This window comes from Gopherus evgoodei, chromosome 15 (assembly GCF_007399415.2).
Source record: "Gopherus evgoodei ecotype Sinaloan lineage chromosome 15, rGopEvg1_v1.p, whole genome shotgun sequence".
NCBI lineage: Eukaryota > Metazoa > Chordata > Testudines > Testudinidae > Gopherus > Gopherus evgoodei.
This window is the reverse complement of record NC_044336.1, coordinates 21207886-21234860: the sequence shown is the minus strand read 5'-3', so window position 1 is coordinate 21234860 and position 26975 is coordinate 21207886. Positions and strand designations below refer to the sequence as shown.

The 26975-nt window shown below is 45.8% G+C and overlaps 1 protein-coding gene across 9 annotated transcripts in view; it reads left to right on the top strand.

Annotated features, from left to right (window-relative positions):
* The window catches only part of TEX2 (testis expressed 2), a 128132-nt gene that overhangs the window by 33508 nt on the left and 67649 nt on the right, over positions 1-26975 (top strand). Inside the window, exon 1 of one of the 9 annotated variants that reach the window (XM_030534914.1) lies at positions 9689-9826. The exons of the other annotated variants lie outside the window; for them this stretch is intronic. The gene's annotated coding sequence lies outside the window, so the exon portion shown is untranslated. Of the gene's footprint in view, positions 1-9688; positions 9827-26975 lie in introns of those variants that run through there. 9 annotated transcript variants of the gene reach the window in all.

Below are 26975 nucleotides of genomic sequence, written 5' to 3'. Positions count from 1 at the left end.
CGAACTGCTGTTTGCAATCCTGTGTCCTGCTTCTACTTTTTTTTTTAACATAGTATAATGTTAGTATAGTCTATATCTTTAGCATTCTGTCCATTTCACATTACCCTGTCAAATGCAATTCAAAGAGAGAGATTTTCTTAGTTGTACAAAGCATCCAGTTTATTTGTTCCTCTTTTAAGGCATGGATGTTTTAATAGGACACCTGAATTGCTGGTATCTGTGAAGATCTGATTGCTGACCTTTCACTGTAGTGTACAAATTACACTCTAAGAGCCAAATCCTGCTCTCAGAACGCATGGGGGTCTCCCAGTGGTATGCAGGAGCCCAAAGTGTTGGAGGTGAGAATTTTGGCTTTGGTGACTAGTAGTGTGAAACTGATACCATTCAGATCAGGCAGATTCTTGATAGTGAAAGAACACCTTGCCTTCCCTGTCCTTAGTCACAACACTAGCATATAATTAAGAAATATATTATTGTTTTCCTTTCTGATCTACACCCCTTCTCCATCCCTAAATAACTCTGTGTGTGGATGCCAGCGGATCCTACCTTTCCCTCTAATGTTCATTTTCTGAGAGTTTCCTTTTGAAAGCCATTTTTTCAGAGTTGAGTTTATAATAAACTTCCTGAAAAGGTTCTGGCCTTGCATCATTCCCTTTCTGCAATTCTGTGTGGCTTTAACCTTTTTAAATCATTTGATGTTTTTATTAGAGTGTGAAATAAGTACATGCAGACAATCAATGCTGTGTGCAGTATGCATGCGTAATGATCAATTTACAGTCAAGACTAGAATAGGTGAATAATCCATTTAGGAATCAACTGCATATGCTCCATGTCTCCCTTCTTATTTTCTAAGTCAGTCTGTTTTCTCGGTGCAGAAACTGAAATTTTCAGATCTCAATCCATCTGGCAAGTGAGAACTCTTTTAAGATGCTGTGTCTGGATGTGGCAGGGCAAACTACCAGAAATATACACAAAATCTAGTATCTTGTATGAGGTCTTCTAGTAATGTTGTGAATAAGAGGGTCTGCTGTAATATACAGTGTTATGATTCCGGGGATCAGCTTAGGAGGTCTGTATTTATGGGGCACCACTTTTGGAAGGAAGGACATTGAATATAAAGATTTAATCTCTGGGGTCTCATTTGGGGATGCTCCTTCCATTTCCCTGCCTCTTTCCCCCCTGCCCCCCGAGTTGAAATGTTCTGTTTTTGTTGAATCAGTTGCCTCAGTGTGGCTGTTCCTCTGCCTCTCATAAGTAGACCTTTTACTGGAGCTGTAGGAAGCTTGTTGAAGAGTGCCAAACTGTTAGTAGCAGTAGATCCCTCCTGGCTCATGCCAAGACTGAAATATGAAATTGTCTGTCAGTGTTGAGGGGGGACTGGCTTGGGGTGGAGTGGGAAGGATTAAAGCAAAACGCAACACACTTCCACTCCTTTCATTATAAAAGTAAAACTTCCCTAGCTCTTCTGCTTGCAAGGGATCCCTCCCACTTGTTCAGTGATATACACAGTGCCTTATCCAAATGGTTGTCCTCTGAGTTTATTTAACCACATACTCTTATATTTTATACTACAATAGGCAATGATAGCTTTTCATTTACAAATGATAAGGTTTATCCTCTAACTATTAGTTTTAAAGAGGGGAAATTTTTAAGAGGGCTAATTCTCCTGAGAATAAAATCTACATGTTAAATGTTAGTATAAGGTAGCTTGCTCCTTAAGGATCTTTGGCTAGGAGCCAGCCAAACCTGATTACCAAAGGAGCCACCTGTGCTGTGTTAACCTTGCTTGGGCCTGACTGAGGACAGCTGATTTCCCCTATAAAGGGCAGCAGGAAGCTAGGGGGAAGTTCCAAAAGCTGTGGCGGTGATTGCAGAGAGGTTCCTACAGGAAAGACCCTAAGATCAGGGTAGTTGCCCTAGCTAAGAGCACTGGGACTGTCCTGCTAAGACAGGAGGAAGAACCTAACATGAATGGAGTTTGAAAGCCAGAGCTTGAAAACCGAGTTCCAGCCAGGTAAAGCCTGGGAGTAGTGATTGAACTGGGATCCAGCTCCAGGAATGAGGGCTGAGGAACCATTGAGATCTAGGAGGAAAGAACTTCATTGACCTTTGCTGTGTCTCCTTAATGTTGATAGTGGAGTAGGAATAGGGGTGGTGATTTGCGTTTCATGTGTTTAAAAATCTTTTTCCTTTATCCTGCAGAGAGTGTCTTTGTGTCTCGTATTTTCCAGCATGCTTCACAATGCCTTGTTGGGAGAACTACCCTTTGCACAAGTTCAATAGAAATATTTGCAGTAAAGTGAAGGAAAGTTAATGATTGATCCTGGCAGCACTGTGTAAAAGCAACATGTGTCATATCCACGTCAATTTGCATTTGTGTTTTGTAGCAGCCCTTTGAATGTTCAGCTGGACTCAGTCCAGATACTTTTGTCTGGCTTCATAGTCCTTCCATGAGAGTTTGTCCAAGGTCTAATGCTGGTCATTCAAAGACATATCAGTGTTTAGTCATTTCACTCTCCTCTTTGCTGTGTCCCAGAATGGATACTCCATCGCCTTTCTTGGCAGTTAATCTGGAGAATGCCCATTGACCTTCCAGAGTGGGTGTATTGACATCAATGGCAAAGATTGTGTAGGCAGCCACTCAGAATTAAAAGTTCACTATTAAGAGTATGATGTGTGGGATGGGGAGACAGACCGTTCTTGCAACATGCTGTAAAGCCAACCAGTTCCTGGCTCTTAACTGTTGACTGAAGTGGCTGCAGCTGCTGCTTCATTAATGAGCAATAAGTGTGTCATTTGTTAGTCCTTTCACATGACTAATATCATATAATGACCTGTTAGAAGACTGAGAAATAAACATTCAAACAGCTTCAAAACAAATCATCTACAGCCTCTGATTCAAGCCCACAAACTGAGAGTAGAAATAAGACAGCAGCAGCAGGGCTGTCAACTCACCTTCATTTAGAGGGTGAGCAGGGCTCATGCTCCAGCCCCATTGCAAAGGGTCTGATCCAAAGCCCATTGAAGGCAATGATACTTTGTCCATGACTTCAGTGAGCTCTAGGGGAGAACCAAGGTAGACAATGGAGAGATGTGTGGAACTGATGGAGGGAAGTAAGGATATAATAAAGGGGAATGTCTTGGAGAAAGTTTTCTACAGAGAAATAAACTGATACCTCTTAAAGGATAGGAAAAGTACACAAATGTGAGTTGGAGGGAAAACACAGACTCTAACACTGCTATTTTTAGCGCATTAGCTGACTGCCTACCCAGGCGGGAACCACGCTCCCAGCTGCAGTGCAGACGTGTCATTAGAATCCCTTTAAAAGACCAATAATGCCCCTCCCCCTCACACAAGAGCAGAATGCACTGTCTAGGGTTAAGTGCTGCACAATCATCAGGGACAGCAAACCAGGGTTATGTTGCAGAACTCTAAAAGAAAAGCCTTATTGGGTAAGAATTACAGATTAAACTTGCTACTATCACCTGGATACCAGTGATGACATTGCTGTGATTATTTAAGATAAAATTGTGACCCTCCTACCCCACCCTGTGAAGGCACCCAAGTGCAGGCTTGTTTGTCTTTGACCATTTGAGGGATGGAACGGCCAGCCACCAAGCCAAGATGGGGGTTGGGTTTTGAAACACCCAAAGTCTGAGGTATATGGATCAAGCATTTTGGTTCAGGTCCATTTTTCTATTAAATAAACTTAACTATTTTACTATTGTGATTTTAAATATCAACCTGTAAACTAGGAAAGGTGGTAAAGGAGTGTTTTAACTATCCCAATCAATGGAGGTATAAAATGTGTTAATTCTTTCTGGCGTTACTCAATATGGGAGCTTATGTTATCTGCTTAAACTAGCAAGCAGACTGTTTTGTGGTGATGTTCCCTTAAAAGAAAAAGGGGAAAGAACATTGGTGTCAGAAGGTTCCCTAGAGGTTGGGAAATGGCAGTTTGTTTTAAGCATCTGGAAGAGAAGAGAGAAGGAAGAGAGAAGCAGGACTCTTCAGGAACAGCAGAGAAAATGGGAGAAGTAAGTGAGGAAAACTTAATTGGAATTAGGAGAAGCCTGAGCAAGAGTGTGAAGAAAGGAAAACTAAGATGGAGAGAGAGCAAATATATAAAATGATTTAAGAAACAAATCAAAGTTTAGAGGGGGAGAACAGGCACCTCAGTGGAAGAGAAGAATCTTAAATGTTAGCTATTTATCAGCTTTTTAAAGGGGAAACCTTTGCTGGATGGTGTGTAGCTAGTGGGAAGTAGTTGGGGATGTTAATATTGAATAGTTCTTGTGTTGTCTTTAAGAAACCTTTTTAAACTTGTATTTTTAAAAATACTTTCTCTGTCTATTAAAAAGGGGGATGTAAGTGTCAAGATGTTGACTAGAAAAATGGTCACAGGTAAGATCAGGGAAATTTCTAGTTCTCGCCTTTTCCCAGGTCACAGAGAAACTTCTTGTGAATCAACCAAAGACATTAAAAATATGGGTTTGGAGAGGGAATGTTGAAGTATGTGCAAATTGGAAAGAACTATTTTAAACAGGGTTTTTCCAGATGGGAGTACAGTTTTCATTGTTTCTGAGAATGTTTATAGTATCAGCATGCACTTTTTGATGTGTTAATTTTGCCAAGTTCCAGGGAGTTCAGATTTTTTTCTTTTAACAGTGGAACTTGCATTATAACTACATTTTTTTAAATATAGCTGATGACCTCAGTAAGGGTGAACAAATACCTTTTTGAAGCAGACTCGTTGTGGTACCTATGATGATTAGTGAGTCCAGATTAGATCTGCTTTTCTCTCAGTGGTAATAAAGAGACATTGTCATAATCCGGATGAATAATTAGAATGTCTATAATAAATGAAGTCAATAGACAGGCACTTAAGAATAACATCTCGAAGAATGAAAATCCCTTGACCCTATTACACTGGTGGTCAGTCTTTATATTAAAAATTAAATGACTAATCTGATAGGTTGAATTAACTGCAGTTTCACAGAGTGAATTTCATTAGGGCAGCTGATCTGGAGGTTGAAATGAATAGTGCTGGAAGTAAACAGAATCTGCTAAAGGTATGTATGCATGGTGTGTGACATGCTAAATTGAATGTAGCCATCTACAGTAAGGAGTTGCAGATTTGTGTTCTCTCTTGCACAGATAGTATTAGTTGGACAGAATAGTCTGAAGGTGTAAGGCCCCATGCATACACTGCATTCAAGAGTTTAAACTGCATGAGCACAATTTAAATTCTTGTGGCAGAACTGGGTTATAAACATACCTGAATTGGTGTTGGCAGGATCAAACCAGGTTAAAATGGCCAGGTGGGGGAGTAAGATAGAAACATGTCTTTTTTTTTTTTTTTTTTAACCCACTTATACCATGGTTTGACCATACTGTTATAGGTTTCAGTCAATATAGAGTTAACATTAAATAGCTTTGCATAGATGAAGCCAAAGTGTAAGCATATCCTCGCCATAGGGAATGTCCTGCTGTGTCTTGTAACACTGATGCCAAAGTCTACTCTATTTGTGTTGAGAGTGGCATTTAGGAAGATTTTTTTATAAAATTATATATACTTAATAATATGGAGGTGGGAAAATATCAGCTACTTGAGACTTTCCCTGTTTGGTATGATGATTAGTCAATCGTGGTATAAAATCTTGCTTATTCATTGTGTGTCAAAATTATTTCCAACCCACTTGTTTTGTTAGTAAAATTAATCTGTTTCAGGTAATTAACACTGCATATATTAGCAACTGATATTTAAATAACTTAAACACCGGGTAATTAACACTACATTGTGAATCTGGGATTGTAAATACAGATTGTGTAAATGACCTAGCTAAAGAGTACACTTACTGCTAGTCAAAAATATTGTATAAGAAATAAAATGTTTAAAACAAACCTGAAGTGCATGTTTTTTCTTTGTATTGCCAGACTCATGATCCAAATGGATGCCCTTAAAAGATTTAATCTATGGAAGCTAAAAGTGCTCAAGTGCACTGTTGTTGCACCACTCACCTCTGGTCAACTTGTGAAACTACGGTCGTCAGCCTTAAGAAGTTTTGTCTTGCATAATAGTACCTTATTTGCATTATTCTGTGTACATCACTGTACTTTAACATAGGGAAAAATTGCACGTAATGATATAAGATTTACTTTGTCTACCGTAATTGAAAAGTTTTTAAAGGCAACCACTGTGTATGGGCATATACACATGCACGTACAGAATAATTGCAAATGTTTGCCATTTAGGAAAAAACAGTTACCACATGTTGGGATCAGATGCTGCAGTTTCCCCTATACTTAGATTAGAAAATAACTTTAAGTGACCATTGTCTGCTTGCAAACGATGTCTTTAAGGGTGACCATGATACTTAGATTTTTTTTTTTTAATTCTTTATCTGGCAGATTAAATCTGTTAACAAACCAATTTTTTTATTTTTCAGTTGCAATTTTTTTCCCCCTCCTATCACCTTTCTGAGTTTGGGGTGAATTTAGTGCATCTGAGAGAAGTTAGGGTCTACAGTTAAGGGAAGTGTAAGAAAGTGGTATATGAGAGAACTTGGATTGTACATTTTTTCACCTTTCAAATGTTGATGTCCCGTAATTTATGGTTTAATGGCGTGTGTGCATTCTTTTGCTCTTTTCCTGCATTTGGTATGCCACTTGTGTATGATTTATACATGGTGTAAAATATTAGAACTCGGACGACTACTGTGGCATATTGATATATAATTCAAAAAGGACAGCCCAGTGAATGGGGAAGTAGCTTGGGATTCTGGAAACCTGGGTTCAATACCTAGCTGTGCTGGTCTTTCTGTGTGACCTTGGCCAAGCTACTTAATTTCTGTGTCTCAGTTCCCCATCTGTAAAATGGGAGTAATAGTACTTCCATACCTCCATAGGGAGGGTCTTAGGATAAATACATTTTAAAGATTGTGAGATGTTTAGGTACTTATAGTGCCCTTGACTGTTGTCTTTGAGATAGGCCTGGTCTACACTACACAGTTAGGTTGACTTCAGCTGTCATGCTGTGGAAGTGTCTTCACTTTACATCCTGCTGATGTAAGTGCCTTTTTATGCTGATTTACTAACATCTCCTCCCCGATTGGTGTAGAGTCATTGGTGTAATTAGGTTGATGAAGTGTCAGTGTAGACACTGTGTTGCTTACATCAACTGTTATGGAGCCATCCCACAATGCCCCACACTGACAATACAATTGAGACCAGCACTCCTGGTGAGGTTGCGTACCTCTTACACAAGGAGCCAAGTTTGCATGCACACAAGCGATTTAATAACTGCAGTGGCTGTATGCCAGCGTAAATTGGGTCGACATAATGTTGTAGTGTTGCAGGGATAAGAAAGCATGTTTCAAAAAACATAATCTCCCACCAAACGGAAATCCTAAATATATAAAGCACTCTTGTTGTCATAAAACAGCTCCGTTTCAATAAGACAACTAACAGCTGTCTATATAGACACAGTGTGTGGCAAGCTGGAATGTAAATCTGTGCTGCACCAGTGTGCCGTGCACTAACTGTCGTGTGACCCTGCTGCTCACATTGAAAGTTTCTTGGTGTGCTTTGATCTACTCTGCTTTTAAACTTAAGCAATCTAAATGCTTATTTAGACAAGCTGTAAATTTGCCCATTGAGAGTTTGTATCTAGAGTAGTGTATGTATGCAGTACAGATTTGGTTATCTTTGGCTATAAATTGAAAACAGTAAATGAAAATTGAAAACAGTAAAATTTTAAACCTGTGTGTTTCAAAAACATTTTCCAGAACTTTGAAGCAGAACCCTAAGGACATTTAAGTATTTGTTACCAAAGTGCCTGGGCATATTGTCTTTTGAAGATCTCACTTATGGATTGTAAAATTGTGGTTTTGAAACTGATTTTGGCTGGTACCTAATGCTGACACGTTATTTACCATGTCTTCGCAGAAGGATCTGATAACTGTGCTCTGTTGCAATGGATTTTGGGTGATGAGGACAAGCGTTTCCTATTGCAGGAAATGGACAAAACTCCTTTTCGCCTGTTACTGGAGTCTTATTTAAATATAAATTGCTAAAGACTAAAGGTTTAATGGGGCGTGCTAGCTGGTGCCTGTTCATTTGTTCTTCAAGGAGATGCATAGCATTTGTGTCTCCAATAGTCTGGGATTTGGTGTATTAAAATGAATATGTCCATAAATATGCTGTGGTGGTGTAGCCATGTCAGTCCCAGGATATTAGAGACTCAAAGTGGATACGGTAATATCTTTTACGGGACTTATGCTAAACAATCTGTTCCACTTTGTGTTTAGCTGTGACACTGTGTGTGTATTTCCCAGACCTGAAGAAGAGCTCTGTGTAAGCTTGAAAGCTTCTCTCTCTCACCAACAGAAGTTGGTCCAATAAAAGGTATTACATAACCCACCTTGTCCCTCTGTGCCTATAAATACACTTATTCAGAGCTAACTATCCATATGGATTTGGACAGGAAGATGAGTTGTCTTGGTAATTCGTGCCTATCCCTAATATACACTTTACCCAGGAAATGGCTTTGTTGTTAGCTTTCACATCTGCTCTCTAGATTCACCACTTTGAGCCACAGTGTCCTGAAGATCCACATTCTTGCTCAGATTCCAGCAGCTCATGAAAATCTCTCTCTCTCTCTAATACCAAGGTACTCTCTCCTCAGCTTACACACAAGGCTCAACTAGTTGCAAAATATCTGCTCTCACATACCTATTAAAAAAAAAAATCTGTATCTGAGCTTGTGAATAATTGTTGAGCGTTTACACTGTTTAGGGAAACAAGCTATTTGACTGCATATTTTGAAAGTGGAAACACACTTTTTTTTGTGTTTTGATTAATGTTCTGAAGTTAAAGCTCTGTTACTTAATTAAAGGAGGATTTTTCCTTCCTGTTTTTTTCCAGTAGACTGGTTGTGGGGCAGGGAGGTGTGTGTTTATTTTTGAGAGGGCAGAGGAATTTGAGGGAGGAGCAGGGGAAAAAATTCCACAACAGAGGTTTAAGTCAAAACAATTTTGCAAATACACTTCCCTAAAGGAGAAGAGGCCTGTGTAAAGTATTCTCGATCATTACCTTCATCGCATGGATTTTCCTCCTTCATCCTCCTACTGATATCCCATTACAGCTATTTAAGTTAGTTGCTGCAATATGCCTCTGATAGTCAGTGCATTATAATGGAGATTCTGGCTCCCTTGTACTGTAGCTATATTATCTGGCCATGAGGCGGAACTACATTTTTCCTGTCAAACACAGATGAATGTGCTTTCAAGGCTTTGTCTGCCCTGTGGACTGTGCACTGACATAACGCCAGCATTGTAGGTATGCTGGTGCATACCTCTTATACAGCAGCACATCTATGCTAGAAGTGGCTTCCTTACTCCACGATAAACTACAGCAGTGAAGTGTTATAGGTTTCTGCATTAGTGCTAAAATCCTAAGGTAGACAAACCCCAAATCTGCTTTTAATAAATAAATGTCAATATATATTTAACTTTTAAAAGCATAGAAGTTCTTTTTCAAAGCAGTATTAGGAGGGGTAAATTTCTCTTTCTGCTGCTATTACACCATTATACACCATTATACACTTTAGCCTCAGTTAAACTCTATATTTCTGTCAAGGACCACAAGACCCCTGAAGACTGATCCTTTTGCTTTTTATTATTTCAGTAACAACAAAATATAGAAATACAAGATCCTGTCTTCTTGACTGTAATTTGTAAGATAACTCAATATGGAGCCTGCCTGAAGCAACTTTGATAATCAGATCTATTGCCAAGCATCAGACTTCTGACATTTTGATTGGAGGTAACGAACAGAATCTGAAAATTTTGCTCTTTTTGTCAAGAATTCAGGCTGCCAAAGGTATGAATGTCACTGCAGCTTGAATCATTTGTTTTTCACATTTGTCTTTGTTCTTAAAATAAATATAAAGGTAAAGGTTAGCCATGGTTATGTGGAGCTCACGTTCTTTACCCCTTTTTTTTTCTTTTTTTTTTAAGGGAAAGAATTGATGGTTTAGACCAGAGCAAATGGCCAATGCTAGTATTTTACAGAAGGGTAAAGAAAGACCATATAAGACATTTACTGAGAGGAGTCCTTCAGAAGGTGTATTGCTTCACATCAAATGACTGCTGTTTGGACTGTTGCATCATAATTTTGTTGCAGTTTGCTATATAAAAAGACTTTTAGTTCAAAGACCTATTGTATATTGGTAGTTTGCTGATTCGCTTACCAAGGCAAATTATATCTAAGTCTATAGCAAATGAAATCCTTAAGCCCCAAAAAATGTGACCCAGAACAATGAAATTTCTCTCCATTGCAAGATGTGGTACTAAATTATTTATTTTTAAAAACTGAAACTGTATATCTCCTTATTGTAACAATAGCCCAATGCTTCAAATATTTGTCAAACTGTGTAAAATGCTGCATGTTCAAGGAGATGAAATGTTAAGGAATATATTAAGTTTCTCAAGGATCTCCCCGTTTGTAAATGTCAGGGTTCCCTTCCCACTCTGAACTCTGGGGTACAGATGTGGGGACCCACGTGGAACCCCTGCTTATTTCTACCAGCTTAGGTTAAAAACTTCCCCAAGGCATAAATTCCTTCGTTGCCCTTGGTATCGCTGCCACCACCAAATGTTTTAAACATTCAGGGAGGGCCACTTGGAGCCCTACCTCCCCTAAAACATCCCCCCCAAGCCCCTACACTCCTTTCCTGGGGAGGCTGGAGAATAATATCCTGACCAATTGGTTACAAAGTGAGCACAGATAACCCCTGGGTCTTTTGGACACTGAAAAGCGATAAGTTCTTAAAAGAAGTTTATTATAAAAAAAATCACCTCTGTAAAATCAGGATGGAAGTTAACTTTACAGGGTAACAAAAAGATTCAAAACACTGAGGATTCCCCTCTAGGCAAAACTTTAAAGTTACCCAAAAAAAAAAAAAAAAGAGAGAGGAATAAACCTCCCTCTTAACCTCGGGGAAATTCACAAGCTAAAACAAAAGATAATCTAACACATTTCCTTGCTATTACTTACTATATCTATAATATTAGATGTATCATTTCAGTAGGAGCTGGATTATTTGTTCAGTCTCTCTTTGTCTCAGAGAGAACCACAACACAAAGCAAAAACCTTCCCCCACAGATTTGAAAGTATCTCCCCCTATTGGTCCTTTTTGGTCAGGTGCCAACCAGGTTATTTTTGCTTCTTAACCTTTTATAGTGTGATACAGCATGGCCAGAGGGCAGCAGGAGAGTGTTAGCAGGGAGCCTTATTCTCTGTAAGGGGAGGAAGGTTTGCTATAGATTAACTAGAGCACCTGAAGCCAATTAGAACACCAGCAGTCAGTCATGTGATAAAAACCCCTGCTTCAGACAGACAGTGTGGGAGTTGAAGCAGGAAGGTTTGGCTGGAGCAGAGAGCAGTTTGAAGGAGTTGGAGAAGAGAACAGTTTTGAAGAGAGACAAAAGGAAAGTTTGGAGGAGTGCTGCGGTGGGCTGAGAAATCCAAAGGAAACTCTAAGTAAGGGGCACCTGGCTTGTGTAGAAGGAAGGCAAGAAGCCCCTTCACAAGCTGAAGGGCAAGAGAAGGAAGTAGCCTGGGGAAGGAACTGCTAGTTCAAGTGGTTCACCACAAACCTCAGGGCCCCTGGGTTGGGACCTGGAGAAGTGGGCAGGCCCAGGTCCCTCCCTCTCCACTCCCCTCCTCAAGGACACTAGTGGGGTAATTAAAATACTGGTTCAGAGGCAAGCAATGGCGCCCTGAACCTTCCCCTAAGAAGAGGAAGCACGAGACCCTGCATAACAGTACTGGCAATTTGCCACAATAGGTAAAGGAGGGATTTTATGCTACCCTTAGCTGTATGTTCATGACAGTAAATAAATCAGGTTTCACCAATGGTATTGTAAGAAGATGCATGAGGTTTTAGCAGTGTCTCCTGCAGAGAAACTGAGGGAAGACTCTAGAATCCTGAAGAGGGGTGAGTGTGCATGCATGGGTGCTTTGCTTCCTTCTGCTCTATGATATGGGATCTTTGTCCCCACTGTGAGCCTCATACTTAAAACTGAAAAAAGTAAATTTGAAATCAATCTGTATATAGTCCAATAAGCTTTGTTCCAACTCCTGTTTCTCTGTTGGGTTTGAGTAGTTGATTTAAAGTACTGGGTTTTGGTTTTGATTTTTGGAGGGACTTGTCCTTCCAGTTGGAAGGTAGAATAACGATAAAAGAAGCAGTCTGTAAGAGGTGTCATTGTAGAACATAATAAGCCCTTCGCTGATAGAAAAGTGGCATAGGGAGTTTATGCCACTGGAAATATTTTTTGTCTTTCCCTTTTATGTAGAATGGTATTCAGTCAAAATATCCTTGTTTGCTAGCATTATTGCAAAGGTTAGTTTGGTAGCTGTTTGGTCTTGTAGGCTAATTTTATAGTGTTTTTGTTTTTTGTCTGTTGCACTTAAACTTCCACAAAACCTTCTCTCAGGGCTTGTCTACATCACAAAGTTGCAGCGCTGGTGAGGGGGTTACAGCGCTGCAACTTAGGAGTGTCATAAACAGATAGCTAAGGGTTAATGTCTCTTTCACCTGAAACACCTGACCAGAGAACCAATCAGGAAACCGGATTTTTTCAACTTTGGGTGGAGGGAAGTTTGTGTAAGAGGTCTTTTGTCTGTCTGCCTGTTTCCTCTGAGCTTTGGAGAAGTAGTTCTATTTTCTAGTCTTCTGTTTTCTAAGTGTAAGGACAAAGAGATCAGATAGTAAGTTCTATGGTTTCTTTTCTTTGGTATTTGCATGAATGTAAGTGCTGGAGGGCTTTGATTTGTATTCTTTTTGAATAAGGCTGTTTATTCAATATTCTTTTAAGCAATTGACCCTGTGTTGTAACATCTTAATACAGAGAGAGCATTTGTATTTTTTCTTTCTTTTTTATATAAAGCTTTCTTTTAAGACCTGTTGGAGTTTTTCTTTACTTCAGGGAAATTGAGTCTGTACTCACCAGGGAATTGGTGGGAGGAAGAAATCAAGGGGAGAGCTGTGTGTTGGATTGCTAGCCTGATTTTGCATTTCCTCTGGGTGAAGAGGAAAGTGCTTTTGTTCCAGGATTGGGAACGGAGAGGGGGAATCACTCTGCGTAGTTTCACAGAGCTTGTGTCTGTGTATCTCTCCAGGAGCACCTGGAGGGGGGAAGGGGAAAAGGATTATTTCCCTTTGTTGTGAGACTCAAGGGATTTGGGTCTTGGGGTTCCCAGGGAAGGTTTTTCAGGGGGACCAGAGTGCCCCAAAACACTCTAATTTTTTGGGTGGTGGCAGCAGGTACCAGGTCCAAGCTGGTAACTAAGCTTGGAGGTTTTCATGCTAACCCCCATATTTTGGACGCTAAGGTCCAAATCTGGGAATAAGGTTATGTCATGGTGTGCAGCGGCGGGATATAGACAGAATCCAGAAGCCAGTAGGAATATTATATTTTTCTTTGCTAAGGGCTTTTTAGCAGAGAGAAACAGTTTGGTTTTAAAAGGGAACCAGAGAGAATTTTTTTTTTCTGCTCTCTCTAGCAGTTTGTAGTTTGCATATTAAGCGAGAAGACTGTTAAGGGTCTTTTGTCATGCAATAGCCCTCCCATTAGGTGGCAAGTACCAGCACTTATATGCATGCAAATTAAGTGGTTTTTCTGGTTTCCCTTAATTGAACATTAGCTAGAGAGAGAAAGGGGAAAAAAGCACTGTTGCTAGGCAGACTTCAGGAGGCAACAGAGCCTGCAGTTCAACAGAGAAACACCGGAGGGCACCCCAACACAAGAAAACAGGAACCATGTCTACTAGGACAAAAATGGAGGCCGAAGACCATTTAAAAGAAGCTGAACACAGGCGACAACTGGAAATAAAACAAAAAGAGATGGAGATAAAAGAAAAGGAAGAAAGCATCAAACTGGCAGCCTTCCAAAGAGAACAGGCAGCCCAAGAGGCAGCACACAAAAGAAAACTAGAGGAAGAAGAGGTGGCCTACCGAAGGAAACAAGCAGAAGATGAGGTGGCCCACCGCCGAGAAATGGAAAAGCACCAAAAAGAAATGGAAAAGCACCAAAAAGAAATGGAAAAACAACAAAAAGAAATGGAAAAACAACAAAAAGAGAATGAAGAGAAGGAAAAACAGAGAAAACATGAACTGGAGATGGCAAAAGCTGGGCTGCATGTGCCAGCCAACCCTAACAACCCGGCGCCAATTATTGCTCCACAGCACAGGAAATTTCCCACCTACAAGGCAGGTGATGACACCGAGGCCTTCTTGGAAAATTTTGAAAGAGCCTGTCTTGGGTACAGCATCCCCGAAGACCAGTACATGGTAGAATTAAGGCCACACCTCAGTGGACCTTTAGCAGAGGTGGCAGCTGAAATGCCCAAGCCGCAAATGAATGACTATAAACTTTTTCAAACCAAGGCCAGATACCGGATGGGGATAACCCCAGATCATGCCCGTCGGCGCTTCAGAACCCAAAAGTGGAAACCAGAGGTGTCATTTCCCAAACACGCCTACTACATTGCAAAAAACTATGAGGCCTGGTTAACAGGAAACAACATTCAAACCTTGGAAGAAGTGAACCTCCTCATACAAATGGAGCAGTTCTTGGATGGTGTTCCTGAAGACATCACACGGTACATACAAGATAGAAATCCCAAAACTATCGCTGAGGCGGGGGAGATTGGAGCCAAATGGATGGAACTGGCAGAAAGCAAAAAAGCTACTGTCAAGGGGAACGATTACCACAGGGGGCACACAGACCATAAACCCTACAACCGAGGACAGCCAAAGACCCTACATACCACCCAAGTAAAGCCACAGATACCCTACTCTTCAACCTCACCAGTCTCCAGTAACTCACCTCGGCCCAGTGACCCATCAGATGGAAGATGCTTTAAGTGTAATGAACTGGGACATATCAAGGCCAACTGTCCCAAGAACACCATGCGAGTGCAATTCATTACACCACCATCACCCCAAAGATTCCCAGGCCCAGATGCCTCTCAAATACCCTTGGAGCGAAGGGAAAATTTGAGAGTGGGCGGAAAGAAGGTTACTGCGTGGAGAGACACGGGGGCACAAGTGTCAGCTATCCACCAATCCTTCGTTGACCCCAAATTCATCAACCCAAAGGCCAAAGTTACAATTTACCCCTTCATGTCACAAGCTGTAGACTTGCCTACAGCTCAACTGCCTGTCCAGTACAAAGGCTGGTCAGGAATGTGGACTTTTGCAGTCTATGACAATTATCCTATCCCCATGCTACTGGGGGAAGACTTGGCCAACCAGGTGAGGCGGGCCAAGAGAGTGGGAATGGTTACCCGTAGCCAAACCAGGCAAGCTTCCAGACCCATTCCTGTTCCTGAGCCGTCCACAGAGGCCCCGTCTGTGTTACCAGAGACCCAGACAGAGGTAGTGGACCCGGATTCCATGCCTACCACTGAAACAGCCACAGCATCTCCAGTCCCAGGCCCGGAACTGGAACAGCAACCAGCACCAGCAAGTGCAACCACATCTTCAAACTCAACGCCAGAGGGCGCCAGCGAGCCAGAACTGGCAGAAGCACACGACAGCCATACCCAAAAGGCTCAGCCAGAGCCTGAAATACCCTCAGGTGCACCAGCGGAGAGCGGTTCACCAGCAACGGAAACAACCCCATCACCTACATCGCTTCCAGAAGGACCAAGCCCAAGTCCACAGTCTGAGGAAGAACTGGTGACCCCAGCCTCAAGGGAACAGTTCCAGGCTGAGCAGGAAGCAGATGACAGCCTTCAGAAAGCGTGGGCGGCGGCACGGAGCACCCCACCGCCTCTCAGCTCTTCAAATCGATCCCGGTTTGTTATAGACCAAGGACTTTTATACAAGGAAATTCTTTCTGGTGGACACCGGGAAGAATGGCAGCCGCAAAAACAGTTGGTGGTTCCAACTAAGTACCGGGGGAAGCTCTTAAGCTTAGCCCATGATCATCCCAGTGGCCATGCTGGGGTGAACAGAACCAAGGACCGGTTGGGGAAGTCCTTCCACTGGGAGGGGATGGGCAAGGATGTTGCCAAGTATGTCCGGTCTTGTGAGGTATGCCAAAGAGTGGGTAAGCCTCAAGACCAGGTCAAGGCCCCTCTCCAGCCACTCCCCATAATTGAGGTCCCATTTCAGCGAGTAGCTGTGGATATTCTGGGCCCTTTCCCAAAAAAGACGCCCAGAGGAAAGCAGTATGTACTGACTTTAGTGGACTTTGCTACCCGGTGGCCAGAAGCAGTAGCTCTAGGCAACACCAGGGCTAACACTGTGTGCCTGGCCCTAACAGACATCTTTGCCAGGGTAGGTTGGCCCTCTGACATCCTTACAGATTCAGGGTCTAATTTCCTGGCAGGGACCATGGAAAAACTGTGGGAAACTCATGGGGTAAATCACTTGGTTGCCACCCCGTACCACCATCAAACCAATGGCCTGGTGGAAAGGTTCAATGGAACTTTGGGGGCCATGATAAGAAAATTCATCAACGAATTCTCCAATAATTGGGACCTAGTGTTGCAGCAGTTGCTGTTTGCCTACAGGGCTGTACCACATCCCAGTTTAGGGTTTTCACCATTTGAACTTGTGTATGGTCACGAGGTTAAGGGGCCATTACAGTTGGTGAAGCAGCAATGGGAGGGGTTTACGCCTTCTCCAGGAACTAACATTCTGGACTTTGTAAGCAACCTACAAAGCACCCTCCGACACTCTTTAGCCCTTGCTAGAGAGAACCTAAAGGATGCTCAAGAAGAGCAAAAGGCCTGGTATGACAGACATGCCAGAGAACGTTCCTTCAAGGTAGGAGACCAGGTTATGGTCTTGAAGGCGCAACAGGCCCATAAGATGGAAGCATCATGGGAAGGGCCATTCACGGTCCAAGAGCGCCTGGGAGCTGTGAACTACCTCATAGCATTTCCCAATTCCTCACTAAAGCCTAAAGTGTACCACGTTAATTCTCTCAAGCCTTTCTATTCCAGAGACTTACAGGTTTGTCAGTTTACAGTCCAGGGAGATGATGCTGAGTGGCCTGACGGTGTCTACTACGACGGGAAAAAAGACGGTGGCGTGGAAGAGGTGAACCTCTCAACCACCCTGGAACGTCTGCAGCGGCAACAAATCAAGGAGCTGTGCACTAGCTTCGCCCCATTGTTCTCAGCCACCCCAGGACGGACTGAACGGGCATACCACTCCATTGATACAGGTAATGCTCACCCAATCAGAACCCCACCCTACCGGGTGTCTCCTCATGCCCAAGCTGCTATAGAACGGGAGATCCAGAACATGCTACAGATGGGTATAATCCGCTCATCTACCAGTGCATGGGCATCTCCAGTGGTTCTGGTACCCAAACCAGATGGGGAAATACGCTTTTGCGTGGACTACCGTAAGCTAAATGCTGTAACTCGTCCGGACAACTATCCAATGCCACGCACCGATGAGCTATTGGAAAAGTTGGGACGTGCCCAGTTCATCTCTACAGTAGACTTAACCAAGGGGTACTGGCAAGTACCGCTAAATGAACCTGCCAAGGAGAGGTCAGCATTCGTCACCCATGCGGGGGTGTATGAATTCAATGTCCTTCCTTTCGGCCTTCGAAATGCACCCGCCACCTTCCAGAGGCTGGTAGACGGTCTACTAGCTGGACTGGGAGAATTTGCAGTTGCCTACCTCGATGATGTGGCCATTTTTTCAGACTCCTGGCCCGAACACCTACTACACCTGGAAAAGGTCTTTGAGCGCATCAGGCAGGCAGGACTAACTGTTAAGGCCAAAAAGTGTCAAATAGGCCAAAACAGAGTGACTTACCTGGGGCACCAGGTGGGTCGAGGAACCATAAACCCCCTACAGGCCAAGGTGGATGCTATCCAAAAGTGGCCTGTCCCAAGGTCAAAGAAACAGGTCCAATCCTTCTTAGGCTTGGCCGGATACTACAGGCGATTTGTACCACACTACAGCCAAATCGCTGCCCCATTGACCGACCTGACCAAAAAGACCCAGCCAAATGCCGTTAAGTGGACTGATGAGTGTCAAAAAGCCTTTACCCAGCTTAAGGCAACGCTCATGTCGGACCCTGTGCTCAGGGCCCCGGACTTTGACAAGCCATTCCTAGTAACCACGGATGCATCTGAGCGTGGTATAGGAGCAGTGCTCATGCAGGAAGCAACAGATCACAACTTCCATCCTGTCGTGTTTCTCAGCAAGAAACTGTCTGAGAGGGAAAGTCACTGGTCAGTCAGTGAAAAGGAATGCTATGCCATTGTGTACGCCCTGGAAAAGCTACGCCCATATGTTTGGGGACGGCAATTCCAACTACAAACTGACCATGCTGCACTAAAGTGGCTTCATACTGCCAAGGGGAACAACAAGAAACTTCTTCGTTGGAGTTTAGCTCTCCAAGATTTTGATTTTAAAATTCAACACATCACAGGAGCTTCTAACAAAGTTGCTGATGCACTCTCCCGTGAAAGTTTCCCAGAATCCAGTAGTTAAAAAGTGTTCTTAAAATCTAAAGTCTGTTAGTTATATACTTAGTAGTATATGTAAAGGTGCATGTGTTGTATTAATCTGTTTATTTTCAAGTTCTAGAAGAAATTGCCGCCAGTGAGCTTCCCCACTGTCTGCAATTTGGGGGGCGTGTCATAAACAGATAGCTAAGGGTTAATGTCTCTTTCACCTGAAACACCTGACCAGAGAACCAATCAGGAAACCGGATTTTTTCAACTTTGGGTGGAGGGAAGTTTGTGTAAGAGGTCTTTTGTCTGTCTGCCTGTTTCCTCTGAGCTTTGGAGAAGTAGTTCTATTTTCTAGTCTTCTGTTTTCTAAGTGTAAGGACAAAGAGATCAGATAGTAAGTTCTATGGTTTCTTTTCTTTGGTATTTGCATGAATGTAAGTGCTGGAGGGCTTTGATTTGTATTCTTTTTGAATAAGGCTGTTTATTCAATATTCTTTTAAGCAATTGACCCTGTGTTGTAACATCTTAATACAGAGAGAGCATTTGTATTTTTTCTTTCTTTTTTATATAAAGCTTTCTTTTAAGACCTGTTGGAGTTTTTCTTTACTTCAGGGAAATTGAGTCTGTACTCACCAGGGAATTGGTGGGAGGAAGAAATCAAGGGGAGAGCTGTGTGTTGGATTGCTAGCCTGATTTTGCATTTCCTCTGGGTGAAGAGGAAAGTGCTTTTGTTCCAGGATTGGGAACGGAGAGGGGGAATCACTCTGCGTAGTTTCACAGAGCTTGTGTCTGTGTATCTCTCCAGGAGCACCTGGAGGGGGGAAGGGGAAAAGGATTATTTCCCTTTGTTGTGAGACTCAAGGGATTTGGGTCTTGGGGTTCCCAGGGAAGGTTTTTCAGGGGGACCAGAGTGCCCCAAAACACTCTAATTTTTTGGGTGGTGGCAGCAGGTACCAGGTCCAAGCTGGTAACTAAGCTTGGAGGTTTTCATGCTAACCCCCATATTTTGGACGCTAAGGTCCAAATCTGGGAATAAGGTCATTGTAGAACATAATAAGCCCTTCGCTGATAGAAAAGTGGCATAGGGAGTTTATGCCACTGGAAATATTTTTTGTCTTTCCCTTTTATGTAGAATGGTATTCAGTCAAAATATCCTTGTTTGCTAGCATTATTGCAAAGGTTAGTTTGGTAGCTGTTTGGTCTTGTAGGCTAATTTTATAGTGTTTTTGTTTTTTGTCTGTTGCACTTAAACTTCCACAAAACCTTCTCTCAGGGCTTGTCTACATCACAAAGTTGCAGCGCTGGTGAGGGGGTTACAGCGCTGCAACTTAGGAGGTGTACACATCTGCAGGGCACCACCAGCGCTGCAACTCCCTGTTTGCAGCGCTGGCCGTACTCCCGTTTTGTCTCGGGTGTAGAGGATCCAGCGCTGGTGATCCAGCGCTGGTAATCAAGTGTAGACACTTACCAGCGCTTTTCTTGACCTCCGTGGAATAAGCAGGTATCCCAGCATACCTGAGGAAGCCTCTGGTAATCAAGCAGGTCTCCTTCCCTGCGGTTTGCTCTCCCGTTCCCTGAGCAAGCAGGTCTCCTTCCCTGCGGTTTGCAGGGGGGTTCGGGGAACGCGAGAGCAAACCGCGGCGAAGCTGGTCTCCTTCCCCGGTTTGCTCTCGCATTCCCCGAACCCCCCTTGAAGCCGCCCAACAGCGCTGCAGTGTGGCCACATCTAACACCACTTGCAGCGCTGGTTGCTGTAAGTGTGGCCACTCTGCAGCGCTGGCCCTATACAGCTGTACTAATACAGCTGTAACAACCAGCGCTGCAAAATTGTAGATGTAGACATACCCTCAGATAGATCTTGTTTCCCCCTCTTTCTTGGTGTGGCTTTTTCCACCTCCTGGGTCAATGTTCTGTTTTTATGCAGAGCTCTTTTTGTTCTTGGTCATGAGATGTCTAAGTTGTTCACCTCAGTCGTCAATACATATATTACAAACTCTCTGTATTCCTGTATGCTACATCAGTGTGTGTTACCCCTTCATGTGAGATTCTTCTGCAGTTGTATGAGCTTTACAGATAATTCTCTTAATTCTTTTGTTCTTTGAGGCTATTCCTTATGTGTATCCGACTGTGGGTAAACATGTGCTGCTTGCATCTGAGACCAGAGAATTCTTGCAAGAGGTGTCTGTTAATTTAGTCCACACCTGTGCTCTTTTCCTCCCCCCCGCTCTGCACTGATGGTAAAAGGGTCAGTGCAGACAGACTCTGAGACGCAGTCATTCTGTCTGCCACATGGCCTGCATCAGAATATTCTCCATGTTTTCCAGGGAGGTTTTTTTTGGCCCTATTGTAAAGGGTACATGGTTCACAGCTCTTGACTTGAAAGACATGTGCTTTCATGTGGACATTCACCTTTCCCACAGAAGATTCTATAGGTTTGTGTTAGATCCCAAATATTACCAATACTGGGTACTTCTGTTTGGCCCTGCAACAGCATGCAAGGTCTTCACAAGTGTTTTTACAGTAGTAGTAGCACAGCTGAGATGAATGTCAGAATCATCAGGCAGCCAGCTGAGATTGGAGCAGGGGCTGGCTAGTGTGGAAACTGGCACAGCTGGAGCAATGGTAGTCTATCAGAACTACTAGGCAATGGGAATATTCCTGGCCATGTAATGTTGAGCCAACTGGAGACACTGCTTCCCTTAGGAACTTACCTACCTACCCTGGGATCACCTGGGTGAATCCTTACCTGTGGATTGGCTGCAGCCTGGTTGAATGTCATGAAGCCTATCACAAAACCTGTAGGTAATTACCTACAGAGGCTCATCACACTTTCTGGCTCGGGGGATGACTCATCAGGTTTAAACTGGCTCAAGCAGGCTCAGAGGAAATTCAGGGATGACTCATCAGGTGTAAACAGTCTTAGACTGAGCTGTAACTCAGAGATTACTCATCACATTTTCCTGTATTTAGATGACTAGCTTCTGAACAGCTGGTCCTGCCTAGAAGTCATGGCATCAACTTGATTGCTACTCCACTTCCTAGCATCTTTGGGATTCTGTGTAAACATGGAGAAGTCTAACCTGACTCCAATGCAGACAGTAGAATTTATAGGAGCAGCCCTAGACTGTCAGGGCCAAGGGCTTATCTCCCTACGACAGAGTTCACGCCATGGGCACTGTGATAGACCACATAATACACAACACTTGACCATTAGTTTGGATATGCCTTACTCTTTTGGGGCACATAGTGTCATTTACTTCTGTGGCTCTCTCATTGCGGATCGGCTGCAGATGCAAATTTTATATCCGTGCAGGGCGCGTGCTCGCGCTTTCTCTCTCTCTCTCTCTTCCTCCCCCCCCCCAAAAAAATATCTAAATACTTAACGGTGGGGGCTAGAGAGCTCAGATGGCAGTGTGCAATTTCATATTATAAATAAAAGGAGCTTTTCATTCCTAGGGTACTGATTCAGATACAGAATCAGGTCCATAAGATTTGAAGATCATTAATATCTACACCCATTATAGGTAGCTTGTGTGAAATTAATTGGTGACCTTAGGACAGTTCCTAATAACCAGAAACACATATTGCAGAAATTGCCATCTCCCTTATTGGCACACATGGCTGTCTACTTTCTTTCTCTCTAACACTCAAGTGGTGCCTTCAATAGGTAAGATGGCATGGGAAAGTTTTTTGTTTTTTTTTGTACTATTAGTATTTAAATTTATGCAGCAGGGGCACAGCAACTTCAACTTATTATTCTGGTAATAGTTACACTTCATGAGCCCCCCAAAAATCAGATCTGTGCAGTTTGGCACAATTGATAGTGCATAAACAAAAGGCTCAGGACTAGAATGGTGGGTGGGAGGCAGTTGGGAGGGAGTTCTGAAGGTCAGGATTGATGGGCATTGACAGAGGTAAGGTGGGAGACCTGGGAGTGTATATGGGAGGGAAAGTTGGGAGAGTTGCAGAGAACTGGAATAGCAGAGTTCTTCTTCGAGTGATTGCTCATATCCATTCCAGTTAGGTGTACGCGCCGCGCGTGCACATTCGTCGGAAAACTTTTACCCTAGCCACTCAGTGGGCCGGCAGGTCGCCCCCTAGAGTGGCGCCACCATGGCGCTCCATATATACTCCTGCCGGCCCACCCGCTCCTCAGTTCCTTCTTACCGCCCGTGTCGGTCGTTGGAACAGTGGAGCGCGGCTTAGCTGACCTCCACTTCCCTAGCTACTCGTTTTCTCGTATATAATTATGCAGTTATAACACTTTTATATATATATATTTGTATGGTTATACGTTTTTCCTTTGCTAACATGGTTAGTTTAGTTAGCGGGGTTCAGGAAGTAGCCCTTCCATGAGCCCAGTGCCGGAGCCATGCATGGCTCACCAGATTTTCAAAAGGGGCCCGGCTTACCAGAAGCCGCGGCCGAAGAGAGATCTACATGACTCCTGTTTGAAGAATCACACTTGACAGATAAGTGCCCCATTTGCAAGGCTTTTAAGCCGAGAACAAAAAGGTGCGGGACTTTCACTTGCCCCTCCACCTTGGGCGCGGAGCGATGTTCAAGCGGCGGGTAGAAGCGCCTCCTCGGCACCGGACCCCGCCGGTACCACCAAGGCCTTCCGGCACCGACCGTCGCCGGCACCGATGTCGACTCGGCACCGTTCCCTTCTTCCGAGGTCGAGAGAGTCTACGATTCCTGCTGGTGCCTGGCGGCTCCCCGGCACGCGCCGTGGTTGAGCCCCCTGCTCCCGCTACTTCCGTGCCACCTGCATCGCAGCCAGAGAGCTCGCCTCAGTTGCGTTATCCGGCCTGCAGAGGCACCGATGACTTCGGCTCCGTCGATTCCAGTCCCCCAGGACCAGGGAATCCGGTGCCTGGCAGCTCCCCGGCTCGCGCCGTGGTAGAGCTTACTGCTCCTGCTGCTTCTGTGTCAGCTGCACCACAGCTAGACAGCTCGTCTAAGATGGCTCGCCCGGCGCCGACGACGTCGGCACCGTCGATCCCGGTCCCACGAGGGCCGTAGAATCCGGTGCCTGACGGCTCCCCGGCACGCGCCGTGGTTGAGCGTATTGCTCCTGCTGCTTCCGTGCCAGCGGCACCGCAGCCAGAGAGCTCGTCTAGTCGGATCGCCATGCGCTGACACCTACTACGGCACCGATGACGTCGTCACCGTCGATCCCGGTCCCATAAGGGCCGTAGAATCCGGTGCCTGACGGCTCCCCGGCACGCGCCGTGGTTGAGCGTATTGCTCCTGCTGCTTCCGTGCCAGCGGCACCGCAGCCAGAGAGCTCGTCTAGTCGGATCGCCCGGCGCCGACGCCTGCTACGGCACCGATGACGTCGTCACCGTCGATCCCGGTCCCACAAGGGCCGTGGAATCCGGTGCCTGACGGCTCCCCGGCACGCGCCGTGGTTGAGCGTTTGCTCCGGCTGCTTCCGTGCCAACGGCACCGCAGCCTGAGGGCTCGTCTACGTCGGATCGCCCGGCACCGACACCTGCTGCGGCACCGATGGCGTCGGCACCGTCGATCCCGGTCCCACACGGGCCGTAGAATCCGGTGCCTGACGGCTCCCCGGCACGCGCCGTGGTTGAGCGTATTGCTCCGGCTGCTTCCGTGCCAACGGCACCGCAGCCAGAGCTCGTCTACGTCGGATCGCCCGGCACCGACACCTGCTGCGGCACCGATGACGTCGGCACCGTCGATCCCGGTCCCGCAAGGGCCATAGTATCCGGTGCCTGACAGCTCCCCGGCGCGCGCCGTGGTCGAGCTACTTCTCCGGCTGCTTCCGTGCCCACGGCACCGCGGCCAGAGGGCTAGTCTAAGTCGGATCGCCCGGCACCGGCACCTGCTTCGGCACCGTCGATCCCGGTCCCGCAAGGGCCGTAGAATCCGGTGTCCGACGGCTCCCCGGCACGCGCCGTGGTTGAGCGTATTACTCCCGCTGCTTCAGTGCTGACGGCACCCCAGCCAGACGGCTTATCTAACTCGGTTCTCCCGGCACCGGCACCTACTGAAGCTCTGATGACCTCGGTACCATGGATCCCGGCCCCACGAGGGCCATCGAATCCGGTGCCTGACAGCTCCCCAGTACGCACTGTGGTTGAGCCTGCTGTTCCCTGCGCGCCGGAGATGTTACCAACGGCGAGGGCTCTCAGTGCCATGACGGAGTCAGTGCTGCCTGACCCGGGCACCGCCGGTACGGGTAATACAGTCTCTTCAAGGGACTGTCCCCTGTCAGTACAGCAGAGCGGCACCGTCTATGATCACGGTCCCGCAGACGCGCCAAGTCCTGTCGGCACACCGGACACCACTGGCAGTCCCGGTACTGTTTTCCTCGGTACGGGTCACACTCACTGCACCGGTCGCTATCCCGTTCGCCGACCCGCTATCGGCACCGTTCCGACATCTGGCACCGGGGCAGGTACCTTGACTCCTGTAGCTCTTCTCCGAGCCTCGAGATCTCGGTCGACCTCCCGACACCGTTCTGGTTGCGGGTCTGGATCTCGTTCCAGGTACCGATACGCCTCCCGATGCCGGTCCCCGGTGCCGAGTTGGGCAAGGTCCGAGTGAGTCAGGGACTCGGCCCGTGCCCTCTTTTAGTACCTCCATGGCCGTCCGGACACGCATCCGTGTCACCCCATATGCGCGGATTTTATGCTCAGGACCACGATCCTGATATCATGGCCAGCGGGCGCCAGCCCCGAAGCGGAAAGAGCCTTGGCGAATGCAAGGTGTACTCTGCAGGGGCCCTGCACCTCTGGGGTGCGAAGCAACAAGCCTTGCTTAGCTGCGATAATTATAGCACCTGGGTGGAGGAGTTTCTCCCTCGAACCTCCCACCTAGAGTTCGCTGCCGTCTTGGAGGACGGGGGAAAGAATTTACCCTTTGTTGGTAAAGGCATCTTCGCGGCAGAGACAGCCCCAGACTGCGAAGCCTGCTGGACAATAGGGTCCTAATGCGTCTCAGCATGTATACGCCTGCGACCAAACGCAGGCCTTTATGGCCCCAGCCGCCATACTCTGTGCCTAGCCAGAGGCAGAACTCTGGAAAACGGCAAGGCCAAGGTGGTCGCAGACAAACGTCAGGCCCCCTAAAAAGCCAAAGTCGAGGTCCCTCGCAATTACCACTGGGACCAAAGACGGACCTTCCAAGGTTCACCGGAGGGCGGTGTACCAGTCGCAGGACGGGATCCTGATCCCGCTTTCTCCTGGCATGGCCCCAGTTACTTTCAGGTCGCTGGGTCCTGCGCGCGATGGAGCATAGGTACCACCTTAAAATTGCTCCAGCCCTGTCCCCCTTCAGCGGACAAAAGGGGCTAGCGGTTTTACTCCCGTTATGCCCTAGTCCCCCACTCGACCACAGGTCAGACCTTCCTGGTCTTGCATGGACTCAACCGGTTTGGGATACGGTTGAAGTTCTGCATGGTATCCCTGGGAACCATTATTCCATCCTTGCCTCCGGGGGGCTACTATGCCGCCCTGGATAGGAAGGACGCGTACTTTTGCAATGCCATCTTCCCTCCGCATGGGAGATGCCTCCGCTTTATAGCCAGCGGTGAATACTCCCGGTTTACGGCCATAGTCGCCGCCTACCGTAGCTATGTCGGATATGCGTTTTTCCGTGTTGGGACGATTCGCTTATCCGAGGAGACTCTGACGCACAACCCACTCAGCCGTGGGCATCGTCACGGTCTTATTCACAGATCAAGGCCTGATGATTACTATAGAGCAATCCACTCTGGTTCCCACGCAGAGGTTGGGCTTCCTAGGGGCTATCTTGGTCTCCTACCTAGCCGGAGCCTGCTTATCGCAACTGCGGTTTTAGGCGATGGCATCAATCATCTGAGGTCTGAAGGCTTTCCCAACGACCTCAGCTCGTTCTTGTCTCAGTCTCCTGGGTCCATGGTTGCCCGCAAGTTTGTAACCAAACACGCCAAGCTCCGCCTCCGTCCTCTCCAAGTCCGGCCCACCTCGGCGTACCGCTTGGACAGGGAGCCAATGGTCATGGTAGTCACCGTTCCCTCGAACGCCTTAGGCTCCCTAGAGTGGTGGCTAACCCCCTCCTTGGTGTGGACAGGATGCGGTTTCATCCGCCCCAGCCCTCACTGCCCCTGACGGCGGACGCATCATCTCTCTGCTCGAGTGCTCATGGTCACCTCCGAGCTTAAGGCCTTCGGTCTTCTAGAGAGCTGGCATTCCTCATTAATGCCCCAAAAATCAGAGTAGTCCGCCTGGCGTGCCAGGGGTTCCAGCGGCAGCTGCGAGGCCGTTGTATCTCGGTGTTTACAGCCAACACAATGGCCAGGTGCTTCATAAGCATTCAGGGGGGACATAGTCCTCCCCCCTTTTTTGTCAGGAGGCCATCCATTTCCGGGTCTTTTGCATGGCCCGCTCGATGGAGCTGGCGACGTCCTTTCTCCCAGGCGTTCGGAACGTCTTATCTCTTTGACTCAGCAGGTCTTTCCTGTCTT